Raw genomic sequence first — 10,517 nt, 5'->3', positions numbered from 1 at the left:
TAAAACAATACACGTTTATTTCTCACAGTTCTGGAGTATGGAGGCCTGAAGAGTTCTCACAGATGAGGAAACACAGCATCAAAGTATTCCCATGCGGCTAGACGCAGAGGCATACACTCTGTGAGTGGCTGCTGCAGTCACTGACATTGCTAAAATAAAAGCACTAAAATCTGTTTTAAATTCTAAAAATATTAGCAGTCTATTTTGAAAAAAGTCACAGAATCACCTCCTATAGCTGTTAAAAAAAAAATTCAACCGAGTAAGGTTTAAAGACCTTACTGGCTTTATTCAGTGATTCGTGAATTGAGTAGCATCCCATCTAGCAGAGAGAAAGGAGATCAGAGGAGCTATAAAGGGTAAAAATTTTTATAGGTAGAAGAGAGCAGAAATGAAGTACTAAACAAAAGAGTGGATGGATTATTGCAGGCTAATCACCTTTAGGGGATGCCAGGGGCTCTACCAGGCAGATCACCTCAGTAGTGCTGATTATGAAAGTCTTGACTGACTGCTTTAAGATTCCATTTTGGGGAGAGCCAGAACTGTAATTGAAGTAAGTTTCATTTTAGTGATGTGGGGCTTAGCATAAGTGACTCCATTTGGGGCCCATTGTCTTGATTTTAATATAGCTAATGTATATTTAAAAACTTCTCAAGTCAAAATTAAAGAAAATAAATATTTTAAACAATCTCAGGACTTCCCCCCCCCCTTTAGGACTGTTTGTAATGCATCACATTGAAAGTTTCTCTCTTCTCAAATAAAATTTTCATGAATTGTTTCCTTCTAAAATTATAGACTATATATGTCTCTGGCCCCTTTAAATACCCCCCAAGCTAGAACATGTTTTTCACATCTTGAAATTTTTGCTTAAGAGAGAGAGATTGTGTGAGTGAGTACAGTTCTGACTTGGCTTGGTATGTACATCTTCAAGCAAAGCCCAAGGAAAAAACACGTTAAGGAACTTTGGGAGTGGGAGGGAGGGTGTGTGTGTGTTAAACTTCTGGTGAAATGTGAGAGGCAAAGTAGAAGCTGCTCTCTGAAGTAGCATGCATATTTTTCAGTGACTGCCATGGAAAATTCAAGCTAGAATTTCTAGTTCTTTATTAAAACAAGGGTCAGCAAGCTACAGCCTGTGGACTGGCTGCCTGTTTTTGTAAATAGTGATATTGATGCACTGCCATGTTATTCATTTACATATTATGGCTGCTTTTGCACTACAGAGACAGAGTTGAGTAGTCCAGAGAGGCCACATGGCTACAAAGCCTAATTTACTATCTGGCCAAAGAATAGAAGTGGGCAAGTTGTTATAAGACTCAGATGCTGGTATTACTCCTGTGATGGGCCAGGCCACCTTCTTCCTCCCAACCTGTCCGTATCCCCAGCTTTCTGTCCAAGTCCAACAGAAAAACAAAAACAAAACAAAACAAAGCAAAACAAAACAAAAAAAACCCATCTTGGGTGAGTACGTGGCAAGCTGGACCATTAGGTTATGTGCAGATTTTCTTCAAGGAGAATTAGCAAGATTCAACCTGATGCTGCAGAAATTATTTGGATTACTGTGGTAGAATCAGTCTTCAGTTTAAATACCTGTAAAATGGAGATAATAGATTTCCTGTCTAATTTGGCAAATGGAAGTAATACATTAAATGAGGCATGTGAAAACCCTAAAACAGGATTTATTTCAAAGTGAGCTTAGTACCAAGAATCTGGATTCTTATTTTAATGAGTGGGCAGAGCCCTTAAGGCAGAGAAATACTCTTCTCTGCTGCCATCTCGTGTACATTTTAGGAATAACGCCCAAGTGAATGTCATGATGAAAAGCTATTCTCTGTTGCCATCTGGTGTGCATTGTGAGAATAACACCCGAGTGTAGGTCATGAAAGTTATTTGTTACCCTCTGCTGCCATCTCGTGTGAATTTTGGGAATAACACCCTTCAAAAGTAGGTAATCATGAGTATTCATTATATGCGGCCATCTTGTGGGCGATTTGAGAATAATGCCACAGTGCTAGTCATGAAAAGTAATTTCTGCCTTTTTTTGTGTGTGCTCATTTTAAAACTAGCTACCAGGACATGTTGATATGAAAAGTTATTCTCTGCTACTATCTTGTGGATATTTTGAAAATAATACCCAAGTGTATGTCACCATAAAAATTTATTTTCTGCTGCCAACTGGTAGGCATTTTGGGACTAACACCCAAGTGTAGGTCATCATGAAAATTTAATTTCTGCGCCCATCTCACATTCATCCTAGGAAAACACCAGCGTACATAATAAAAAGTATTTTTTTTCTCTACTGCCATCTGATGGGCATTTTTAAAGTAACTCCTGAATTTGTCATCAGGAATATTCGTTCATTGCTGCCATCTGGTGGGAGTTTGGGGAATAACTTCAAAGGTGTGTTACGAAAAGTTACTTCGACAGCTATCTCATGATCATTTTGAAAATAAACTCAAAGTCCTGTTGCAGCAAGTGCTGTAGGTGTAAAATGGAAAAAGAAAAAAAGATATGTTGCTATGAAGTTTTTCTCTGCTGCCATTTTGTGTACATCTTCTTAAAATCACAGAAGTGCATGTCATAAAGTTATTCTCTGCTGCTATCTTGTGGGCATCATCATAAAAATTTATTTTCTTCTGCCACTTGGTGGACATTTGGGGAATAACACTCGAGTACATGTCATCATGAATATTCATTCTCTGCTCCCATCTGGTGGGCATATTGGGAAAACATCACAGTGCATGTCATAAAAAGTTATTCCTACTGCTATCTTGTGTGAATTTTGAAAATGACACTCAAGGGCCTGTTGTTATGAAAAGTTTTCTCTGCAGCCATTTCATGTGCATCTTGGGAATAACACAGGGGTGCATGTCCTGAAAAGTTATACTCTGCTAGCATCTCGTGGGCATTTTGAAAATAACACCCAAGTGTATATCACCATAAAAATTTATTTATGTTGCCATCTAGCGGGCATTTGGGGAATAACACAACAGTGCAAGTCATAAAATGTTATATCTGCTGCTATCATGTGTGCATTTTGAAAATAACACCCAGTGGCATGTCTTTATGAAAAGTATTTGTTAGCTGCCATTTAGTTCATTTTGGGAAAAACACAGACGTTAATGTCATGAAGTTATTCTATGCTACTATCTCATGGGCATTTTGAAAATAGCACCCAGGTGTATATCATCATAAAAATTTATTTTCTTCTGCCATCTGGTGGGAATTTTGGGAATAACACCAGAGCGTAGATCATAATGAAAAATTTCTGCCCTCATCTTGTGTGCTTTGTTACACCACAATGTATGTAATAAAAAGATCTGCTGACATCTGGTGGACATTATAAGAATAACACCTGAGTGTCATCATGAATATTCATTCACTGCTGTCATCTGTTGGGTATTTTAGTAATAACTCCGAATGCATGCTATGAAAAGTTATTTCTGCTGCTATATCACGTACATTTTGATAATAACATTCAAGTTTATGTCATCATGAGAATTATTTTCAGATGCAGTGTGGTGGCTATTTTGGGATCAACACCCGAGTGTAGGTCATCATGAAAATTTTTCTGCTCTCATCTCCTGTGCTTTGTTGGTATATCACCAGTGTGTATGTAATGCAAAGTTATTCTCTGCTGCCATTTAGTGGGAATTTTAGGAACAATACCCAAGAGTGTCATCACGTGGGTATTTTGGGAATAACGCCACAGTGCATTTCATGAAATTTATTCTCTACTGTCATCTCATGGGCATTTTGGAAATAACACTCAGATGTATGAGGTGTATGTCATAAAACTTTATTTTCTGCTGTCATTTGCTTGGCATTTGGGGAATAACACCCGAGCGTACAGCATCATGAAAATTTATTTTCTGCCCTTATTCGGTGCGCATCTTGCAAATAACACCAGAGTGTAAGTAAAAACATTTATTATCTGCAGCCACCTGGTGGGCATTTTAGGAATAACACCCGAGCTTTTGTCATCGTGAATATTCTTTCTCTGCTGCCATCTGGTGGGTATTTTATGACGAAGACCACAGCACATGTCATAAAGAATAATTTCAGCTGCTATCTAGTGTGCATTTTGAAAATGATACCTAGGTGGATGTCGTTGTGAAAAGTTACTGTCTGTGGCCATCTCATGTGCATCTTGGGAAAATCAGGTAAGTGCATGTCATGAAAAACTATCTTCTGCTGCCACCTCATGCCATTTCGAAAATTACAAACTAGTGTTTGTCATCATAAAATTAATTTTATGCTGCCATCTTGTGGGCATTTTTTTGGAATAACAGTCTAGTGTATGCCATCACGATAATGTATTTCTACTCTCATCTACTTTGCATCTTGGAATAACTTCAGAGTGGAATTAATTTAAAAAACCTCTCTGCTGCCATCTGGTGGGCATTTTAGGAAGAACAGCTGAGTGTAGGTCACCATGAACATTCATTCACTGCTGTCATCTGGTGAGTATCTAGGGCATAACACCACAAGGCAGGTCACAAAAAGTTAATTTTGCTGCTATCTCGTGTGTATTTGATTATAACACCTAAGGGCATGTTGTTATGAAAAGCTGTTGTCCGCTGCCACACGTATGCATCTTGAGAAAAAAAAGGAGTGCGTGTTATGAAAAATTATCCTCTGCTGCCATCTCGTGGGAATTTTGAAAATAACACCTGGGTGTATGTCATCCTAAAAATTTATTTTCTGCTGCCATCTGGTGGGTTTTTTAGGAATAACACTTGAGTGGTTGTCTTCATGAATATTCATTATCTGCTTCCATTCAGTGGGAATTTTGAGAGTAATGCCACAGTGCATGTCATGAAAAGATATTTAAGCTGCTATCCCATGCACGTTTTATAAATAACACCCAGGGGCATGTCATAAAATGTTTTATCTGTTGCCAATTCGTGTGCGTCTTGTTAAAAACAAGGATTGCATGTCTTGAAACACTGTTTATGCTGCCGTCTTGTGGGCACATTGAAAATAACACCCAGGTATATTTCATCATAAAAATTTATTTTCTGCTGCTATCTGGTGTGAATTTTGGGAATAAAATCTGAGTGTAGTTTAGATACAAATTTGTTTTCTGCACCCATCTTGTGTGCATCTCAACAATTACACCAAATTGTAAGGAAAAGTTATTCTCCGTTGCCTTCCGGTAAGCATGTTAGGAATAACACCAGGGTTTTGTCATCATGAATATTCATCCTCTGCTGCCATCTGGTGAGTATTTCAGGAATAATATCAGAGTGTAAGTAATAAAAAAATTTACTCTCTGCTGCTATCCGGTGTACATTTAGGAAATAACAGTAGACGGTAAGTAATCAAAAGTTATTTTTTGCTGTCTTCTGTTTGGCACTTAAGGATTACACCGCCATTGTTTGTTGTCATGAGTATTTATCCTTTGTTGCCATCCTGTGGGAATTTGGGGAAAAACACTACAGGGCATAGCATGAAAACTCAGTTCTGCTATCTTGTGTGCACTTATAAAATAACACCCAACATCATGCCGTTATGAAATTTTCTCTACTCCCATTTTGTATGAATCCTGGGGATAACAAGGAACACAGGTCATGAAAATTTTCCTCTGCTGCCATCTCATGTGCATTTAAAAATAACATCCAAGGGCATCTTGTTTTGATATTTGTCTTTGCTCCCACTTTGTGTGAAACTTGGCAATAACACAGGAGTGCGTGTCATGAAAATTGTTCTTGTAGGCATTTTGAAAATTTCATCTAGTTGTATGTCATCAAAAAATGTATTTTCCTATACCATCTAGTGAGCATTTGGGGAATAAAACCTTAGTGTAGGTCGTCATGAAAACTCATCTTCTGCCCCAATCTTGTGTACAATCTTGGGGAGAATTACACAACAGTGTAACAAAGTAATTCTCTGCTGCCATCTGTTATGCATTTAGTGAAGAAGATCACAGCAGATGTCGTAAAGAATAACTTCAGCTGCTATCTCATGTGTATTTTGAAAATACTTAAGGGCATGTCATTGTGAAAAGTTACTGTCCATGTGCATCTTGGGAAAATCAGGTAAGTGCATGTCATGGAAAACTATCTTCTGCTGCCACCTCATGCCATTTCAAAAATTACAAACTAGTGTATGTCATCCTAAAAATTAATTTTATGCTGTCATCCTGTGGGCATTTTTTGGAATAACATCCCAGCGTGTGCTATCATGATAATATATTTTCTGCTCTCATCTACTTTGCATCTTGGCATAACTTCAGAGTGAAAGTAATAAAAAAAAATTACTCTCTGCTGCCATCTGGTGGGAATTTTAGGAAGAACACTCAAGTGTAGGTCACCATGAACATTCATTCTCTGCGATTTGGTCTGCATTTTGGGAGTGACATCACGGTGCATGTCATGAAAACATCACGGTGCATGTCATTATTTCTGCTGCTGTCTCGTGTGCATATAAAAAATAATAGTGAAGGGCATGTTGTTTAGAATTTTTTATCTTCTCCCATTTTGTGTGAATATTGGGAATAAGGCAGGACTGCATTTCATGAAAAACTATTATCTACTGCCATCTCGTGGGCATTTTGAAAATAACACCCTGGTGTATGTCATTAGAAAAATTTATTTTCCGCCGCCATCTGGTGGGCATTTTAGTAATAACATCGGAGTGTTGGGCATCATAAAAATTCATTTTCTGCCACCACGTAGTATGCATCTTGGGAATAACAGAGTACAATTAAGAAAAAGGCATTTTATGCTTCCATCTGGTGGACATTTTGGGAATAGCATCCAAGTGTATATCCTCAGAAAAAGTTATTCTGTGCTGTCATCCTGGGCATCACTTGAGTAACACATGAATGTATGTTATCATGAAAAGTTATTATTTGTTGCCTTCCGTGTGTATCCTGGGAATAACTGATGAGTGTATGTCATCATGAGAAGTTACTTTTTTGCTGGCCAGTCCCGGGATGCGAGAGCGCCCACCCAGACCTCCGGCACCGCCGGGAACCGGCCAAGGCCCGCGGTGCCTTAGAGCGGTTGGCGCTCCCTGGCCTCCGCCTAGCTGGCGCAAACCCCGCAACCTACCCCACTAGTATGTGCCCCGCAGGCGCCGGTGTCTCCGGCGCCCGGGAGGCCAGGCTCGAGGTCTTGGGGCGGCAAGCAACAATCTCTATCGCCATGCCAACCTGATCTCGTCTGATCTCGGAAGCTAAGCAGGGTTGGGGCTGGTTAGTACTCGGATTGGAGACAGCCTGTGAATACCGGGTGCAGCAGACTTTTGCTGGAGCCCAAGGGCTGCCCGCTCCGCCACGCGCCCTTCGCCCTCGCCGGGCCTCACCTGCTCTCCTGCAGCCAGCCCTGAGCTGTTTCCTCTGAATGCTCAGGGCCCTTCCCTTCCTGAGCTCCGCGGGGTCGAGCACCAAGGGCCGAGGGCCCTGGGTGGAGGTGCGGGGCCGAAGAGAGTTGCCTTTTGGTGTCACCGGTGTCTCCGCGTGGTTTTGGGCAGGCCGGGCTCGGCGACGGCGGGGAGTGCAGCGGAGGGGTGGGTCTGGGTCAGGGCCGGGCCAGGCCGCACCTGCCTACATGCCCAGGTGGCCAAGAGGATGGCGGGCCAGGACCAGGCCGGGCTCCTGCCGAGTGGCCAAGACTGGGGAGGCGGGTGGCCCGAGGCCTGCGCAGTCCCGGGATGCGAGAGCGCCCACCCAGACCTTCGGCACGACCGCGAAACGGCCAAGACCCGCGATGCCTTAGCGTCGCTGGCGCCTGCCGGCTGCCACCTCGTCGGCGGAACCCCCAACCCACCCCCCGCTCCCGAAACTCCCCCAAGACATGCGCTGCAGGCGCGGGTGTCTCCGGCGCCCGGGAGGCCAGCCTCGAGCTCTTGTGTCGGCAAGCGACATCTCCTCCCGTCTACGGCCATACCACTCTGAATGCGCCCAATCTCGTCTGATCTCGGAAGCTAAGCAGGGTCGGGCCTGGTTAGTATTTGGATGGGAGACCGCCTGGGAATACCGGGTGCTGTAGGTTTTTGCCACTCTCCAGCCAGGGTGTCCGTGGACGCCGCCCGGCCCTGCACGCTCGCTGTCTCGGGAGTCCCGGGCAGCCCCCCGAGCCCAAGGGCTGCCCATACGGCCGCGCGCCCCGCGCCCTCGTCCGCCCTCACCTGCGCTCCTGCAGCCAGCCCTGGGCTGTTTCCTCTCTCCGCTCCGGGCCGTTCCCTTCCTGGGCTCCGCGAGGCCGAGCCCCAAGGGCCGCCGTCTCTGACACACGCTAGGAGTGCGCTCGCATCCCCGCAACGCGGGACCAGCCACCACCACCCGCCCCACCGCGCCCGAGACCTCAAGTCTCTCTGCCCTTCTCACCAGAGAGCCAGGTGCCCTCGGACCAGGCGCGAGGCCGCCCCGGACAGCCGGGACGGGAAGCGGGACCGACCAGCCGCAGCAGAGAGGTTGAGACGCACGAGAGCGCGCGCGTGTGCGCGGCGAGAGCCCCTCCCGCTCGCGACAGGCCATAGCGAGCGGCCACACACGCACACAGACACACACACACGCACACACACGCGCGCACACGCGCACACACGCGCACACACACGCGCGCTCTCTCTCTCTCTCTCTCTCTTTCTCCAGGGAGCCCGTGCGTCTTTCCTTTCCGCGGCGGGACCCCTGGCAGGACTCTGAGTACAACGAGACTCCCTGAGCCCCTGGCCTGCCCCGGGGGACTGGGCAGGGGCACGAACCGTCTCCCTGTCCGAGCCCAGCCCCGGCACGACCACCCTCTGCTGTGGAAGCGGCCTCTTCAGGGCGGCCGCAGGCTCTCGGGGTCACAGTCGGGGTCCGGCTCTGTGCCTCGGTGCACTCGTCTGCGTGTCCTGTCCTGCTCTCTGCGTGCGCAGGCGCGGGCTCGCCTCTCTCGTCTCTCTCTCCGTCTCTGTCCGTTTCCTCCTCACTGTCTCTCTCTCTGTGTCTGACCCCAGCCAGCTCCCGCGGCCCTACCCTTTTTCGGCGACCCTGTCCCGTCTTTCGTGGGTCTCACTGGGCCTCCTGCCCTGGCGGCCTGTGTCCTCCTTTCTCCTTCCCTCCCGGTCACTCGCTCTGTCTTTGCGTCTCTCTGTCCCTCTGTCTCTCGGCTCTCCCTCTCTCTGTCTGTCTGTCTCTCTTGATGGAGAGAGTCGATGTGAAGGCAAGGGGCAGCGGACTGGGCGGGTCCCTGGTCGCGGTGGAAGGCGAGGGCTGCGTGCGTCTGAAGCGGTGCCTCGGGGTGTGGCCGGAGGCTCCGTGTGTGTTTGGGCAGGTCAGGCACGGCTCGGGGTGAGGGCCGGGGAGGAGTGCGTCTGGGTCAGGGCCGGAGCCCGGACTTAGCTAGGCCACAGGTGCCTAGGTGCGCAGGTGGCCGAGAGCATGGCGGGCCACGCCTGGGCCGGAGTCCTGCGGAGCGGCCAAGACTAGGGAGGCCTGGGTTGCAAGAGCGCCCACCCAGACCTCCGGCACCGCCGGAGGAGGTGCGCTCGCCGCCGCCTGCCGGCGGAACCCCCGCACCCCCGCAGGAGGTGTGCTGCAGGCGCGGGCTTCTCCGGCGCCAGGGAGGCCAGCCCCGAGCTCTTGAGGCGGCAAGCGACAGCATGTCCTGTCTACGGCCATACCACCCTGAACGCCCCTGATCTCGGAAGCTAAGCAGGGTCGGGCCTGGTTAGTACTTGGGTGGGAGACCACCTGGGAATACCGGGTGCTGTAGGCTTTTGCCGCCCCCTCCTTTTGCCGCTCTCCAGCCAGGGTGCCCCTGGTCGCCCCCGGGCCCTGCTCGCTCCCTCGCTGTCTCGGGGGTCGCTCGAATAGCCGTGCGCCCCTCGCCACCGCCCGCCTCCACCTGCTCTCCTGCAGTAGCCCTTGGATGTTTCCTCTCTCCGCTCCGGGCCCTTCCCTTCCTGGGCTCCGCGGGGCCGAGCCCCAAGGGTGGAGGGCGAGGTCTCTGGCCGAAGCTTTGCCTGGTGGTTTTGCCCGTGTCTCCGCGTGGTTTTGGGCAGGTCGGGCTCGGCCACGGCGCGGAGCTCAGGGGAAAGGTGGGTCTGGGTCAGGGCCGGATCGGGACGTGGCAAGGCCGCACCTGCCTAGTTGCCCAGGTGGCCGAGAGGTTGGCAGGCCACGCCCGGGCCAATGTCCTCTCGAGCGGCCAAGACCGCGGAGGCGGATGGCCCTGGGCCTGTCCAGTCCCAGACATTCGGCACGGCCGGGAACTGGCCATGGCCCGGGATGAAGGTGCGAGGCGGACGCGCGCTCCTCCGGCCCCCCGAAGCCCTGCGCGCAGCGCTGGGGGGCTCCGAGCGCGGGTAGCCGCTGCCGGGCGAAGAGTCTGCGCAGCCTGACATCTGGGGCCGCTCTCCGGCCAGCGCGGCGGCGCGGTATGTGTGACGCCGCCCGAGCCGCACGCGGGTCGCAGAGGCGAGCGCTCGTCCACGCCGGCGGCGGCCATGGCTGCCGCTCCGGTCCCCGCTAAGGCTCTGGCCCGTGTCGCCGAGGCAGACTGCCACTCAAGGCGGGGCAGGGGAGGAGAGAG

At 48.8% G+C, this 10,517-nt stretch overlaps 1 non-coding gene and 1 pseudogene across 1 annotated transcript; both read left to right on the top strand.

Annotated features, from left to right (window-relative positions):
* The first annotated feature begins 7,875 nt into the window (after positions 1-7,875).
* LOC120600514 (5S ribosomal RNA) lies at positions 7,876-7,994 on the top strand. The gene has a single exon (XR_005652212.1). It is a non-coding gene; the product is annotated as a 5S ribosomal RNA (ribosomal RNA).
* Positions 7,995-9,592: 1,598 nt separating this feature from the next.
* Positions 9,593-9,701, top strand: LOC120600509 (uncharacterized; annotated as a pseudogene).
* Positions 9,702-10,517: the final 816 nt, after the last annotated feature.

This window comes from Pteropus medius, unplaced genomic scaffold (assembly GCF_902729225.1).
Source record: "Pteropus medius unplaced genomic scaffold, Ma_sr-lr_union100, whole genome shotgun sequence".
Taxonomy (NCBI): Eukaryota; Metazoa; Chordata; class Mammalia; order Chiroptera; family Pteropodidae; genus Pteropus; species Pteropus medius.
This window is presented reverse-complemented; position numbering and strand designations above follow the sequence as displayed.